This window comes from Hibiscus syriacus, unplaced genomic scaffold (genome assembly GCF_006381635.1).
Source record: "Hibiscus syriacus cultivar Baekdansim isolate YM2019G1 unplaced genomic scaffold, ASM638163v2 tig00005377_pilon, whole genome shotgun sequence".
NCBI classification, from domain to species: Eukaryota; Viridiplantae; Streptophyta; class Magnoliopsida; order Malvales; family Malvaceae; genus Hibiscus; species Hibiscus syriacus.
This window is the reverse complement of record NW_024062054.1, coordinates 443,934-458,995: the sequence shown is the minus strand read 5'-3', so window position 1 is coordinate 458,995 and position 15,062 is coordinate 443,934. Positions and strand designations below refer to the sequence as shown.

The following is a 15,062-nucleotide window of genomic DNA, read 5'->3' as shown; positions in this document are numbered from 1 at the left end:
TCTTCTAGGTTAATTGACCATTGGACACAATTATTTCTATTTTATTTTTTTCAAATATTCCACGTATTATCAATTTGGATATTATGTAATTTAAGTTTTATTTATTACGGTGCCACGTCAGATAGGCGCTAACGGGTTAACGACCGTTTATGTGAAGCAACCACATCTTAATTAAAATGAAACAAAACAAATTGACTTTTTCTGGATTGAGTGACCATACGTTTAAAAATGAAACGGAAGTGATCAACTCTGTAGTTTACCCAAATAGGTAACATCCTCCGTAAGAAATCTCTCCACTATTTGCATTACCAACAATGAGTAATACAAGTTAATCTATTTCTTGGGACCATTATCTCTTTATAGAATCTGAATATTAAATTATATTATAAGTATTTATAATTATATATCTCATCAGATTCTAAATACAACTTATAATATCTACACTTTTATTTTCAGGACACTTTCATACCTATGGAGCATGTAACATAATTGATCACTTAATTATGTTGAACTATATTTTGATATAACAATTAGGGCAAAATGTTTTTAGACTTGAATTGAATTTATTAAAAGTTTTCAAAAATAATCCAAAGTCATTAAAACTTGGAATTGAGCACAAAAAATTTTCTAGACAAGTAGTACAGATAATGTTCTTACAGTATCGATACCAATTGAGCAAGTATTGATACTGTTTATATGGTACTGATACCAAAGGTAAGGGAAGTATCGATACTCAATAGGTAGTACCGATACTTACTCAAATTCTAGAATGCACCGATACTACTATATATAGTAGTTCCAATACCATTGACATAGTATCGATACCATTAGGCCCCAACGGCTAGTAACGACTAATTGGATTTAAATATAACAAAGGTAGTATCGATACTCCCTTTAGGAGTATCGATACCTCTTGGTCTGGGCAACTTTATTTTGCACGAAAATTTATCCCCAACGGCTCTAAACAACCTCCAACGGCTAGAAACAGACACAACAACATTCCAACACATAAATACAAGTTCAAGACACTTGAAGAAGAGTTAGAACACATATCTAAGCAATAAAACACAAGAGAAGAGTTTTTCATTCTTATTTTCAAATCTCTTGTAAATATTTATGTTTTTGTGAGCTTTTAATTTGTAAACACCTTTCTTTCTAGAGGTTTATTTGTTTACACTCTTTTTTCTTTGTAAAGGGTTTCGGTTCTATCTTAGCCATTGAAAAGATAGGGAGTTGTAAAGGTTATCTCTTTGTCCTTGAAAAAGAAAGAACAAATTAGAGAATTTGTTAGAAAATCCTTAGTGATGAGCTAAGGTAGTGGATGTAGACTTGGTTGATAAGTCGAACCACTTTAAATCCTTATGCCAAACTGTCTTATATTTTTATTCTCCTTACTCCCTAAATTCAATTCTATCAAATAAACCCTTTGCCATTTTTTCGGTTGTCCTTTCAGCCTATTCAATAATCCTAACAATTGAAATCAGAGCCTAACTCATTTAGAATGTTTAACCACCTTGAGACATTCCTAGAAGAAGCTCTACCAATTCCCAACACAACCGAGAAGAAATCGCTTCAACCTCCGGTGCATACTACATTGAAGATTCACAACCGGTCAACAAGCCACCCTATTTCAGTGGAGCAAATTATGCCTATTAGAAGAATATGATGATTCTTTTCATTCAATCTAACGATTTAGGAGCTTGGAATTCGATCATTAAAGGATACACCATTCCAACCGACGAGATGGAAGATTGGAGTGATGGGGAGAAGAATAAGTTCCAGCTCAATCCAAGGCTATGCACATCCTCTTTTGTGCATTAGGCCCGAATGAATACAAAAGAGTCTCCTCTTGTTCCAATGCCAAGGATATATGGGATAAGCTCCAAGTCACTCATGAGGGAACCAATGAAGTGAGGGAAACCAAGATAAGTCTTCTCAACCATAGCTACGAGAATTTCATGATGAAACACGATGAAGACATCAAAGCTATGACGGATAGATTTTCCGTGGTTGTCAACGGTCTCAAAGGTTTTGGAGAAATTATCTCCAATGAGAAGTTAGCGAGGAAGATGATATACTCTCTTTCAAAGTCTTGACAATCGAAGAAGACGGAGATTATCGAAGCTAGAGACCTAAAGTCTCTCACTCTCGGCGAGCTAATTGGTTCTCTGCTCACCTATGAGATGATGGTGAAGGAAGAGGAAGAAGATGAAGAGAAGCAAAACAAGAAGAAGAATGAGGTAGGCATTGCCTTCAAGTCCACCAATGAAAGCTATGAAGAATCAAGTGAAGAAGTGGATGAAGACGATGATGATGAAGAAGAAGAAATGGCTAAGCTCTTTAAAAAGTTCAAAAGATTCATGTCTTCCAAGGAAGTGAAGCATGAATCAACCAAGAAGAAGGGTCCCCCGGTGTGCTTCAATTGTCAAAGAAAAGGGCATGTCAAATATGAATGCCCTCTCCTAAAGAATAAGGGATCATCAAAGAAAAAGGAATTTGTGGTGGCTTAGAATGATGAAGATGACTTCAATGATGAAGATGAAGTAGCCAACCTATGCCTCATGGCCATCGAAGGAGATTCCGAGGTATCTTCTAACTTGAATGATTTAAATTCACATTCTTTTGACGAGTTACAAGATGCTTATAATGAGTTGTATTTGGAATTTGAGACCATGAATTCCAAATATAAGAAATTAATTTCAAAATTTAAAGTTGAAAATATTTGATTTCGAAAGCCAAAGTTGATTTTGAAAATCAAAATGAAATTTTGAAAAATGATTTAGAGCTTTCAAAAGTTAAAATCAATGAGTTAGAAAAAGAAAATTTTGATTTGAAAGTTAAGCTTGAGAGCTTAACAAAAGAAAAAGAATTAATTTCTAAAAACAACTCATTATGTTTGAAAATGGAAAAATGCTAACATTGTCATATTTATGGTCACATGGAACATACTTGTCCTTTGAAGAAAGGAAAACATTTTAAAATTAGGCAAGTATGGGTTCCTAAGGGAACAAGGGGAATTGAAACTAACGTTCAATGATCCAAAGCAATTTGGATACCAAAATCTACTTAAATGTCTCTTGTAGGTGTGTGGGAGAAATTGTGATGAAAATGAAGAAATCAAGATGCCCTACCCACACTCGAAAAGTATTGGGTGTGTGTGGATACCAAAGTCCAATTTACATAAACTTTAATCCCACCTAATAAAGAAAAATACGAAGAATAAAATCCAAATAAATTTCATATCGAGTGTAATAGTTTTATCTGAAAGTGAACTAACTCTTCAAGTAGAAGTCACCTAAATACGAGTATCTGAAAGACAAACTATAAGAGAGTAAACTATAAAGCTTAGTGTGTTTTTAAAGTGTAACCAAACACACAAGTTTCAGATGACAAATCATAATTGCAATCTGAATCATAATATTCACAGCACTGGTTAATATGCATATGTAAATGCACTTAAACACTTTACACCATCCGAAGAATAGGTTCTCCAGAACCACTCTCTACTAACACCGTCTGAAGTGGAAGTTTTCCTCGAAAGGAGGAGCCACTGATAATCCGAAGTAAAATTCAACTCGTACGGTGAATTCACTGAACTTCGTTGATCATAAATCTCAACCTAGTATGACATAATAACATTTAAATAAATTTTAGACCGGAACCGGAAACTAAAAAAAAATCATGTATATCTGAATGCATCGCATAAAAGCCCTGCAATTAATCATGTATCACATACCGAAGAATAAAATTTATCATGTATTCTCAAGTCACAATTGAAGTGTATACTACTCAATAAACATACATATAACATCACCACAGAGCGAAATCAAGCAGAGATCATGACAAGCAATCAAAAAATTACACCAAACAATTTTTAAAGTACAACAAGAGACACACCTCTGCAAAATAACTTTAACGATGATGTAACGTTTCCCAAGATCAACACTAATATTGGATCAGACTAAATCAGCTCATATACCGAAAATAATAATAATTTATCACCCTAGAATAAAGTAAGAACCAATCAAAACTAAGGTGCTAAACTAACACTCACAGTCCACTCTGGTAACATTAGGGTTGGCCACTCAACCCGAATCCGACGGGTTCCGACCCGATCAGATCGAGTCGGATATTTTTAAAAATATTTCGAGTTCGGGTTGGGTCGGGTTTTTTTAAGTGTGATATTCGGGTCGGGTTCGGGTTTAAAATGAAAAATACCCGACCCGACCCAAAAAAATATATAATTTTACCTTATATATTTAGAAATAATTATATTAATACTCCTCTATATACAATTTTTTTCAATTAAGTCACTATTTTTATTGAATAAAAATAAATTTTATTATTATTTCGGGTTGAGTTTCTAAGTCATATATTCAGGTCGGGTTGGGTGAGACCTTGTTTTGGTCAGGTGGAGGTTCCCTTGTTCTCGGGTTGGGTCGGGTGGACCAAAAACCCAACCCGACCCAACGCATTGCCATCCCTAGGTAACATGGGTCGGTTCAATATGAGCAGGTAATGACAAAGAAAGTGGTAACTCCATCTCCGGATTTACGTCTTATGCAAAAATATCAACGTTCATATTAATCCCAATCACAAAATTTTCTGAACAATGTAACTCTAAATACCACATTTAAAAATTAAATCTGGTTCGAAACAGAAGTCTGTGGCAGCAAGCCATCAGTCCAAAAAGAGGTTGTCGATTCAACAATGGCAGCCAGGTGACAATAAGAAAACTAGACAGCAGTCGTGGCTAAAAACAACTGGATATGCACCGGCAACAGCCTCAATGAGGCCAGCAACTCCAACAAGGTGACGATCCAGCCAGTGGTAGCAAAGGGCGATCCCAACCCTGACCTATTCGATCCTCTATGGTAAACTCCCGACCTCGCGAGCGGCCAAGAAGGCAAAAAACAGTGACATAGACCTTGCCTTTTCCTTACTGTAATTCGAACGAGGACGACTCATCACTGATAAAGGAAACGACACTCGAGGGATGCAAGCAAAGAAAAGAAAGAAAGAAAAGGAAACGCAGTTGATCGAGCAAGGAAGGAAGAAGAAGTAAAAAAGAATAAAAAAAAAACAGAGGAACGACCACGTGAAGAAATAAGGCTGAAAATTGTTTCATAAAACATAACGGGTAAATAATAGGGTTAGTCTCTATTTTTCCTATAGTTTTTACAAATGTCCCAAAGTTTTTCCTTTTGGAAAAATGGTCACTAAAATTTTTGAAAATTTTAATTTGATCCTAAATTCAATTTAGGGATTTGAAGAAAAATGCCCAAATTATAGGGTTTTGAAACTGGAGAAAAATTGGGGTGTTATATAACACTTGCACTTGGAGGGTATATACTCTTGCAGAGAGTGGTGTTTCTCACAAAGAATAGCATCTCACACAGAGGATAAGGGGGAGCACACCCACATCTTAACACTATGGGGGGTAACAGAGGCACCTCAAGTCTTTCGACCAGACTGTGGTGGTAGTGGTAGAGTCATTATATCAACATATAAGATTGAGGATTCTTAACACCCTCGGTTGAAGAGAAGGCAATTCAGTACCCTTAGATAGATCTGACTGACAAGTGGAGGCTTTATTGTTTGAGTGAGTCTTTAAATCTTGTCTTTATTCATGAGGCATATAATTATGTCAAATGGATAGAGGTATATCAATGCTTATATTATGGAAGATCTATACATCCTTATAGACTTGTATTAAATTTTTTATATATTTGTTGAATTATCTCTACACCCTTAAATATACTCCACGGAGAATTCTCAATGCTTAAACGATATTGTAACACCCCGAATCATGTGTTAGTAGTTCGGGTTAACCCGAGACTGATAAACTGAGCCCGAAAGACCTATTAGAATAGTGTGGACTTAGTTAAGTTGGAAGTAGGCTTAAGTTGGGCCCAAGTGTTAAAGAGTTGGGATAATTTATTTTGAGATAAAAACATGACTAAAAGTGCAATTATCCTATAGCTCAAAAAAAAAGATGATTTTCTTTTAAAACAATGTTGATTCACGTGTACCCCTTATCTTACTAAACACTCTTCATTTTCTTCGTATTTTCTCTCTTCTTCTTCCTCTCCAAACTGAAGCAAAGGCAAAAATTTTAGGAAATTCAACTGTAGTTTGATTAAACCAAGGTAAGAATATTAATCCTCACCCTTCAACCTTTAATTTAAGCCCCTAATCATATAAACCAAAAGTGGGTTTTAGGGAGGTTTAAGATAATCAAGTGATTCTAGCCATTTTTGGTGGATTTGAGTTATATAGACATTTTATTTTATATCTAAGCACCTAGTTTAGTTGGTAATTCATTTCTTGTCTTGTTTAGTGAAAGAGTTGGGAGAGAGCTCCAAAGCTAAGGGAAAGAAAAAACGAGCCTTGGTTGATTTGGTAGGGATTTTAGCATAAAAGGAAGCAAGGTAACACATTCACAACTTCTTCATACAATTTGTGGGTCACTAGAAATGCATTCTAGCTTAAGAGTTGAGCTTGAATCATGTTAAGTTTTTCATGGTAAATTCTATGTTTTAGTGTTATAACATGTTTTAAAGCCTTATTTATGATCTCTTATTATCACATAAGACTTAAATAAAGATTAGGGACCTCAAGATAACATTTTGGTTATTTTTGAGTATCCAATTTGTGCCTAAATAGGGTATTTTCGAGGATGAGTATCGGTACTGGAAAAACAATATCGACATTATTCTTTTGAGAGGAAAAAAATCAAAGTGATTTTAAAGAGATTATAAATACTCATCCTAAGAGTATCGATACTCATGCTCCAGTTTCAAAACCAGGGAAAAATGTATCGAGACCGTTTTTCCAGTGTACAAATTTGGTATCGGTATTCAAGGGAGTATCGATACAGGGTAAAGTATCGATACCCCCTATAGAAGTATCGATACTACTCCTTTTCCTTCGAATAGAAATTAGCTGGAGAGTAATGATATCCTGAGAGTAGTATCGATACTCAAGAGACGGTATCAATACTGACAAGCTTAGTATCGATACCAGAGTACAATGTTGTGGCATACATTTTAAGAGATTTTAATAAATAATGAGGTTTACCAAGAACTCTAAATTTCCTCTCAAATAAGAATACAAGTGAGAACAATAATAATTCTTAAATACATTTAGAAACAAGATCGATTAGGGTGACATAAAACTAGCCTTGGTTGATGCTTGGGAAACGATCATGACACCCGAGTTTCTTTAGTAAAGATATTGGTGTCGAAGAAAAGGCTTGTCCGGATATCCTTAGGTAGTGTGCGAGGTACTTTAAACTAACTGACTAAGGCCAAGGCCTGACACTCACGAGGGGTGGGTTAGTTGAGGGTGTTGTGTCCGTTGTAGAGATTTCAGGCCTCATCCTCAATAGACTAGAGGGGCGAGTGAGCTCTGAGATGCAGAACCCTCAGGTGTACCATGATGTTTACCATAGAGTAGAGAGTGAATTATACGGGTATACTCAATATTGCATTACACTTGATAGTTGAGCATTTAATAAACACTTTTAGTATGGTTTAGTTGTTAGTGTAGCACTGGGCTAGTGAGCTCAACGTTCGAAATTTCTTTCCGTGACAGGTATCTAGGAGGATAAATTGAAGAGCCTTTTGATTAGTTGTGTTTCCAGACCGAGTGAAGTGTAGAGTATATCTCGAGTTATTCTTTAGAGGGCATGTATCATTTGTAGATCCAAGTGTATTCGAGTCATAACTTTATTTCGAAATAATAGGTTGTATTATTTTGATATACTTATTTTTGGAGCTCCCCCACAATGTGTTACTTAGTAGAGGATCTCAAGGCTATGACGAATCAGAGGCATCTCTATCATGTTCTAGTGTCGAAGCTTCTCCGTGCAAAGATTCTCAATGCTAGATGCAATTAATCATATAATGAGATCTATGGTAAATGAGAAGGCAAATTTTCTTGATGCTCTATGTAATGTATCAAGTGAAAGGTGACATATCACGTAGATGATTCAAGAGAATATATCAATATCTCGATGTTACAAAGGGGTAATGAAGGCATCTTGACTCTCTTGGCCAGTCCATGGTAGCGGTGGCAGAGTTACTATAGCAATAGGTAGGGTGGAGGTTTCTCAAAGCTCTCACCGAAGAGGAGGCATCTCGTCACCCTTAAAGAGATATGGATTTTAAGTTGAGACATCTTTGTCATGGTGAAAGTAAAAGTGGAAAGGCCAGTTCTCTCTTTCCAAGGTAAAGGTATCTCGATGCCATAGTGAAGGAATCTCAACGTCGTAGTAGAGGCATCTCAGCACTCCTTGGAGGTAACTCTGAGCTATATTAGTAAGAGTGAGAGGTATCCCCACATCATTCGTTCTTTCGAAGGCATCTCAACAGTTATAGGGTGCTCAACACTCGTTAGAGTAGATACTCTCAACTCTTTCAACTAGTTTTAGGATGTAATTATGTAGTTTGGTAAGAGTGTGAGGCATCAAAATGCTTTTCGATTGGGTAGATGATGCTATTTAGTTTGTGATATTTCATTGTGGTAGGTATGAAGTAATCTCAACACGTACCAGTCACGATAGGTAGAAACAGAGCAAATGAATCTCGACGTTAAAGTAGAGGCATCTTGACCCCTCGAATAGATACGTAAATGTAAACTGGGATAAAGATAACTCAATTCATTTGGAGACAATTCAAGCCTAAAAAAGAGTAGCCATTTATTGAAGTAAACAAAATAAGTTTCATTCTTCATTTAAGGAGTTATATAGTATAATTAAGATTTATCTGTAGGAGTAGCCATGTACATTGTTGATCCCACATCTTCCATTCTTTATAAAAAGGCCAAGTAATTTAGATTTATTATTTGTAATGACGTAAATCTCATGACGTTAATCGCTTTGAGCAGCCAATTTCCAATTTGATACTTCAGTTAATTGATTGGGAAAACAGGACTACAAGATAGTTTTATAATCAAGTGTACCACGATAAACTTAACTTCCTTGAAGGAACATATTTTTTGAAAAAAAATTTGAAATTTGAGGAATAGTGGGGCGGAATTGGGCAAATAATCCAAGTAGGTGGATTATTTAGCCCAATAGGACAACAGGAAATTTATTTTGGGATCTACAACAAATGTTACAGTGTCCATAGAACTCGTCATGCCGGCCTGACGAGTTCCATGGGATATATTTTTTAATGGTCTGTGTCACGTGGGTTCCACAGCTTGAATTTATTTAATATATTTTATTAGACTCGTCATGCCCGAGTGACGAGTCCCAATAAAAAATATTTTTTTGAAAATTTTAAAAACATTTTTAAAAAATATATATATTATTTTAATGGTGAAGAAACTCGTTACGTAGGTGAGACGAGTTCTAACGACTAGAAATTTGAAAGTTTAGACTGTTGGATTGACTGTTGTTGAACGGTCAATTTGTTTTTAAAAAAAATCAATGGAACTCGTACATAACACACTCATTTAATCTCTTACAAAACACACTCCTTTCATCTTCAATCTTTTACACAACAAACTCTTTTCTTCTAACCAAATACATTTCAAACAATGAGCAACAAATTCTTCACAGCTGTCCATTATAATGGTGAAATTCTACAAACTGATATTGGTGTTGTCTTTAAGTCACACAGGCCAATCAATATGATGTTCCCTGTAAATGTATCTCAACGCTAAATGAAGCAAAAAATTAAGAGAAAACTTGGGGCTTATGTTTCATGTTTAAGTTATCGGCACCCAATCTCCTCAAATCCAATGACATATGGAAATGTCCAGCTTGATGATGATGATGATGTTGTTGTTATGGTTGGACTTCATCAATCATCAAATAATAATATGGTGGAGATGTACGTCGAAACCATAAATACAACTAATATTTCAACCTCATCAGTACTAGCTCGAAGAACAGAAGAAGAAGGCCCCTCTAAACCATATTCAAGTGATGGTGATGATAACCTTGTTGGACAGTTCAGTGAAAGTCTTGCCAAATTTAGCGAAGATGACGAATATAGTGTTCTGTTGGTAAACGATGATGACACACCATTAGTTGATGAGTCTGATATTTTTGAGGCTGCTTCAGAGGGACAATGTGTGGATGTTGAGGCTGGTGTATGAGAGACAACTCTTTCAAGATGTCAAGGATTGCAGAATGCTCTAAATGTTTGGAAAAAAGCATATCCTCAACTTGAAATGCCTCTCCATGATTTGCCTCGTTATCATCATGCATTTGCAACGCATGACATCAACTATGATACTATGCAGAATCCTGAAATATATGATATGCCATAGTTATGTGCTACCCAATGGGGTTCTTTAGACGAGCAATCATTTGAGTTGGCCATTGGCTCTCAGTTTGAAACAAAAAAAGAGGAACAAATAGCAATCAAGGAGTACTGCTTCAAGGCTCATCTTCAATTCTATGTCATGGAGTCGGATCAAAAGACTATTTTGTATGGTGTATACACCATGATGTTGGCTGTAAATAGAGGATACGAGTATGATACCTACAACGGAAGATGTTGTGGGAAGTCACAAGGTTTAATGCACATCACGCATGTATAATGACCTCCTTGATACAAGACCACAAACATTTAGATTCAAATGCCATATGCTCTATGTGAAGATGTTGGTGGAAAAAATCCAGGAGTGCCCTTTTTTGTGTTAGTGACATCCATTTGTAATACATTTGGTTATATTCCGACTTATTACAAGGCATGGATGGCTAAACAGAAAGAAATGACCTTGTTGTATGGTGATTGAGATCATTCATATAATGAGCTACCACATTTACTGCAAGTAATGAAATTTTCATCCCTGGAACCATTGTTAGGTACTATACTTATCTTGCAGTCACGCTTGAGGGAGACGATATCCCCGGGAAGAGAATTTTTTGTGGCTTCTTTTGGGCGTTTAAGTCCGCTATAGGAGGGTTTAGATTTTGCAAGAAAATGATTCAAGTCGATGGAACGTTTTTGTATGGGATGTACTGATATGTCTTAATGATAGCCGTTGCACAAGATGGAGAAAAAAATATTTTCCCCATTGCCTTCGCCATTGTTAAAAATGAATCAGAGGAAACTTGAAATTTCTTTCTCTCCAACTTGCGTTCCTATGTTGTCACTCAAGATGAGGTTTGCATGATCTCAGATCAGTCACCTGGGTTGTTAAGCACAATTTGTAGACTCGAAAATATATGGATGCCTCCGCACGTATATCCTGCCTATTGTATATGTCATATTGTGTTGAATGCAATGAAGAGGTTTAAGTAGAAAAATATCAAGTAAATTTTCAAAAAAATTTAAAAAAATTTATTTTTTTTAAAAAATTACACTTTTTAATTAAATATTTCAAAAAATAACATTTTTTTTTAAATTTCAACTTTTATAAACTACACTAAATATGAATGAATGCTAAGTTGATACTCGATATTTTCCAATGTTATCGTCACTTCACCATAAATAAAATGAAATGTATGCGTTTCAGGCCACCAACGCTTAATAAACATTGATATCAGTGCCGACATCACCTTAAATCCATAAAGAAATGTCGCTCCATATAATCCAGATTGTGAAAGATATATCATCATCCGCTGATGTGGCTCTTCATTCGTCATTCTTCTGACGAATGCCTCGTTCTTCTCGCTACAATTTGAAAATAAATTATTTAATACAATTACATAAATAATTATTATTATTACTATAATTTTGTCAAAACTAAAATGGAATAAAACAAATTAAATTTACCGTAGTCAACTCGGTCGATGAAATATGAACATCATCAAGACCTAACATTTCTTCTCTTGATGTCATTTCAACACAAAATCTTCAATACAAACGTTTTTTTATAAGTACTACAAACGTTTTTACTCTCAATAGAATGTTTAATTCCAAGTGAAAAATCAATCCAACCCAAACCTCTATTTATACTACTCTAGCCAATGTCTATAAACGGCTAGTTTTTTCAAATTGAAAATAGTCGTTGGAACTCGTCACGTCGGCGTAACGAGTTCCATTGAATTTTTTTTAAAAAATTTACCGTTCAATAACGGTCAATCCAATGGTCAACAAATTCAAAATTGTACCCGTTGGAACTTGTCACACCGGCTTGATGAGTTCCTTCAGCATTAAAATAATATATATATTTTTACAATGCTTTTCAAATTTTCTAAAAAAATTATCGTCACGCGGGCATGAAGAGTCTCGTAGGATATATTAAATATATTCGAGCAATAGGACCCACGTGACACGACCCATTAAAAAATATCACATGAAACTCGTCACGCCGTTATGATGAGTTCCATGGACACTGCGACATTTTCTGTAAATCCCAAAATAAAATTTCGAATGTCCTATTGGGCTAAATAATCCTCATACCTGAATTATTTGCCAAATTCTACCGAATAGTGAGTCCATTCCCCATATTTATCCAAACATTATTATTGTTGTTGTCTAAGACCAATGCATCCGTTTTGGACAAGCAAGGTCCATGTCTTTTTCTTCATTTGATGCCTGCCGTTTTGTTATTTGTTATTTTTACGTAACATTTGTTCATTAAATATAATAGATCTCCAATTCTAAGGTTTCAATATGATTAATCTGGAACGATCCATATCATCACCTGTATTTGGTGGGTGAGTATCACACGGAGATTTTTTTGCATACATATGGATTCAAACCTAAGACATTGTTTAAGCGATATCAAACTGCTTATCACTTGAGCCAATCCCGTTGATAATTGGTATGACTTTTGTAATAATTAATATTTGATTTATTAATCGATTATTTTGTATTAGATTTTATAGAAACACATTATGAGATGATTTTTCAATCAAATTTATTTTATTTGCAAACGTCAAAATTCGAACTATTAATATTATTTAGAGTATTTAAAAATCCTTTAGAATAAAGATGTAACAAATGTGTGGAAATTTTGAACTTATTTTGCAAATGATTAGGTTGAAGCTCTTAAAATCACCCCATCTTCAATTATTTTCTAAAAAATTAAAAATCGATTAAATCTTGTTTAATTAATATTTAATAGAAGATATTTGTACTCGGCGACTAGCAGCCGTGCAAGTGGGCAATAAAAAAACTTTATTAAATAAATATCCCTCCATTATTATAATACAATAAAGGAAGTATAAAAGTTCAAAATTTATGTATCTCACTTCCGATATAAACATTAGTGTAAAAAAAAAAAAACTTCCTATATAAACCACTTTTCCTATTGCCATGCAAAGATTCAGACTCCTAATTTCTCTGAATTCATTCCTTTTGTTCTCTAATTCACTTTTTATTCTTTCAAACAAAACGAAGCCCAAATCCCAGAAATTATAAGTTACTTGAGATTTAACAGTATTCGATATGGTGATGTATCCGAGCAGCAGCAATGATTCCGATTTAACCAAGTTGGTCTCAATCCGGCGTCACTTACTGGGCGAGTCATCAGACTTCCGACTCAATGCTTCCACCGGTTCTCCCCCACGTTTTGCCGGAGCTCAAGCTTCAGCCGCTTGTACCCTTGTTTGACCGAAACCTGGGGTGACCTCCCTCTCAGAGAAAACGATTCCCAAGGCATGCTCGTTTTCGGATTCCTCCGAGATGCTTTGACCGGAGCCCCAAGAGATTTCAGTAGAGACGCCGGGGAGAAGAGTAGATACGGTGGTTCCGGCCAAAGCGAGACAGTACAGAGGAGTTACGCAGAGGTCGTGGGGGAAGTTCGCAGCTGAGATAAGGGACCCGGCTAAGAATGGAGCTCGGGTTTGGTTAGGTACATTTGAAACGGCGGAGGATGCAGCTTTGGCTTATGATAAAGCAGCTTATAGGATGCGTGGGTCGAGGGCTTTGTTGAATTTTCCGTTGAGGGTGAACTCCGGGGAGCCTGACCCCGTGAGGGTAACGTCAAAGAGGGCGTCACCTGAGCCTTCATCCTCCGCCTCAGAGAACGGGTCTCCCAAGAGGAGGAGAAAAGTGAATGCGTCGGCTCAGGCCAAAGATGTATGAAGTTGGATCGTGTACAGAAATTGGTGAGAAATGAGAGTTTGTTCGAGGATTTACTATTAAATGGGAAATTTTATTTTGTTTCATTAAAGTGGTGTGAGGACAAGACACATTGGGTTTAATTGATGATGACAAGTCCATACCAGTTTAGATAGGCCTGGCCTTACGCTTTAGGCCTATTGAAGGCGGTTCTGCTTATCTTACAATTACCTCCTCTCCTCCTAACCGCAAACATTCTTCACTTTTCACACTTGCAAAACCTATTACTCATATTTATTTATTTATTACTTTCATCTCAATGTTACATACTTCCCTCACACTTCTTGATTTGTAATACTTTAATTTGATGTGGCTTGAGTTTGAAGAATTCAAGTGTCACACAAAATCACTAAAGTGATTAATCATATATTTTTTTTAAATTTATGTGACTAATTTTTCATTCGATTGAACTCAAATTTGATCTATAGGATCACCTATATACATTAATATATTCAATTAAAATCTAAATTAATGTTCGAACGTTGACTCAAAAATTCATATCGTTACAACTCTCCTCTTCTAAAATAAAATCTCATCCTCAAAATTTCTTGAACAAAACAATTTCAAACACTGAAATCAAGTAGTCTATTTGGATATCCTGATTCCTCTTAATAACCCAATACAATGATCCTCTTGATCTGAAGTCCCTTAACCTCTCTGGCCAAATTTCTTGATGACAACTCTTCTTAGAGTAAATCGTGACTCTCCTCAATGTGCTCAACTTACTCTTATGTCCAAGTGCAGCACCTTACCTAAAGGTAACAGCTTACGTACGATCTTTTCATCAGCCACCAACTTTATATCCTTACATAAGATCTTTGACTAACGAACGCTGCCATTGATCTATTTTGAATCAATCAAATCTCTAAACTTCCTTTACCTCGCACACTAAATCTAGCTAATCTAGAAGCTCAGCTAGCAATCCGTCATCCTCTGACTGCAAAAGTATGACTACTATAACTGACCCAAATTTTTAGATCTATGATCATCGGTACAGCATCGGTGAACTCGAACATTATTACTGAGAAC

The 15,062-nt window shown here is 35.6% G+C and overlaps 1 pseudogene; it reads left to right on the top strand.

The window, feature by feature from the left end:
- Positions 1–13,320: 13,320 nt before the first annotated feature.
- Positions 13,321–14,028, top strand: LOC120199134 (annotated as a pseudogene).
- The last annotated feature ends 1,034 nt before the right edge of the window (positions 14,029–15,062 follow it).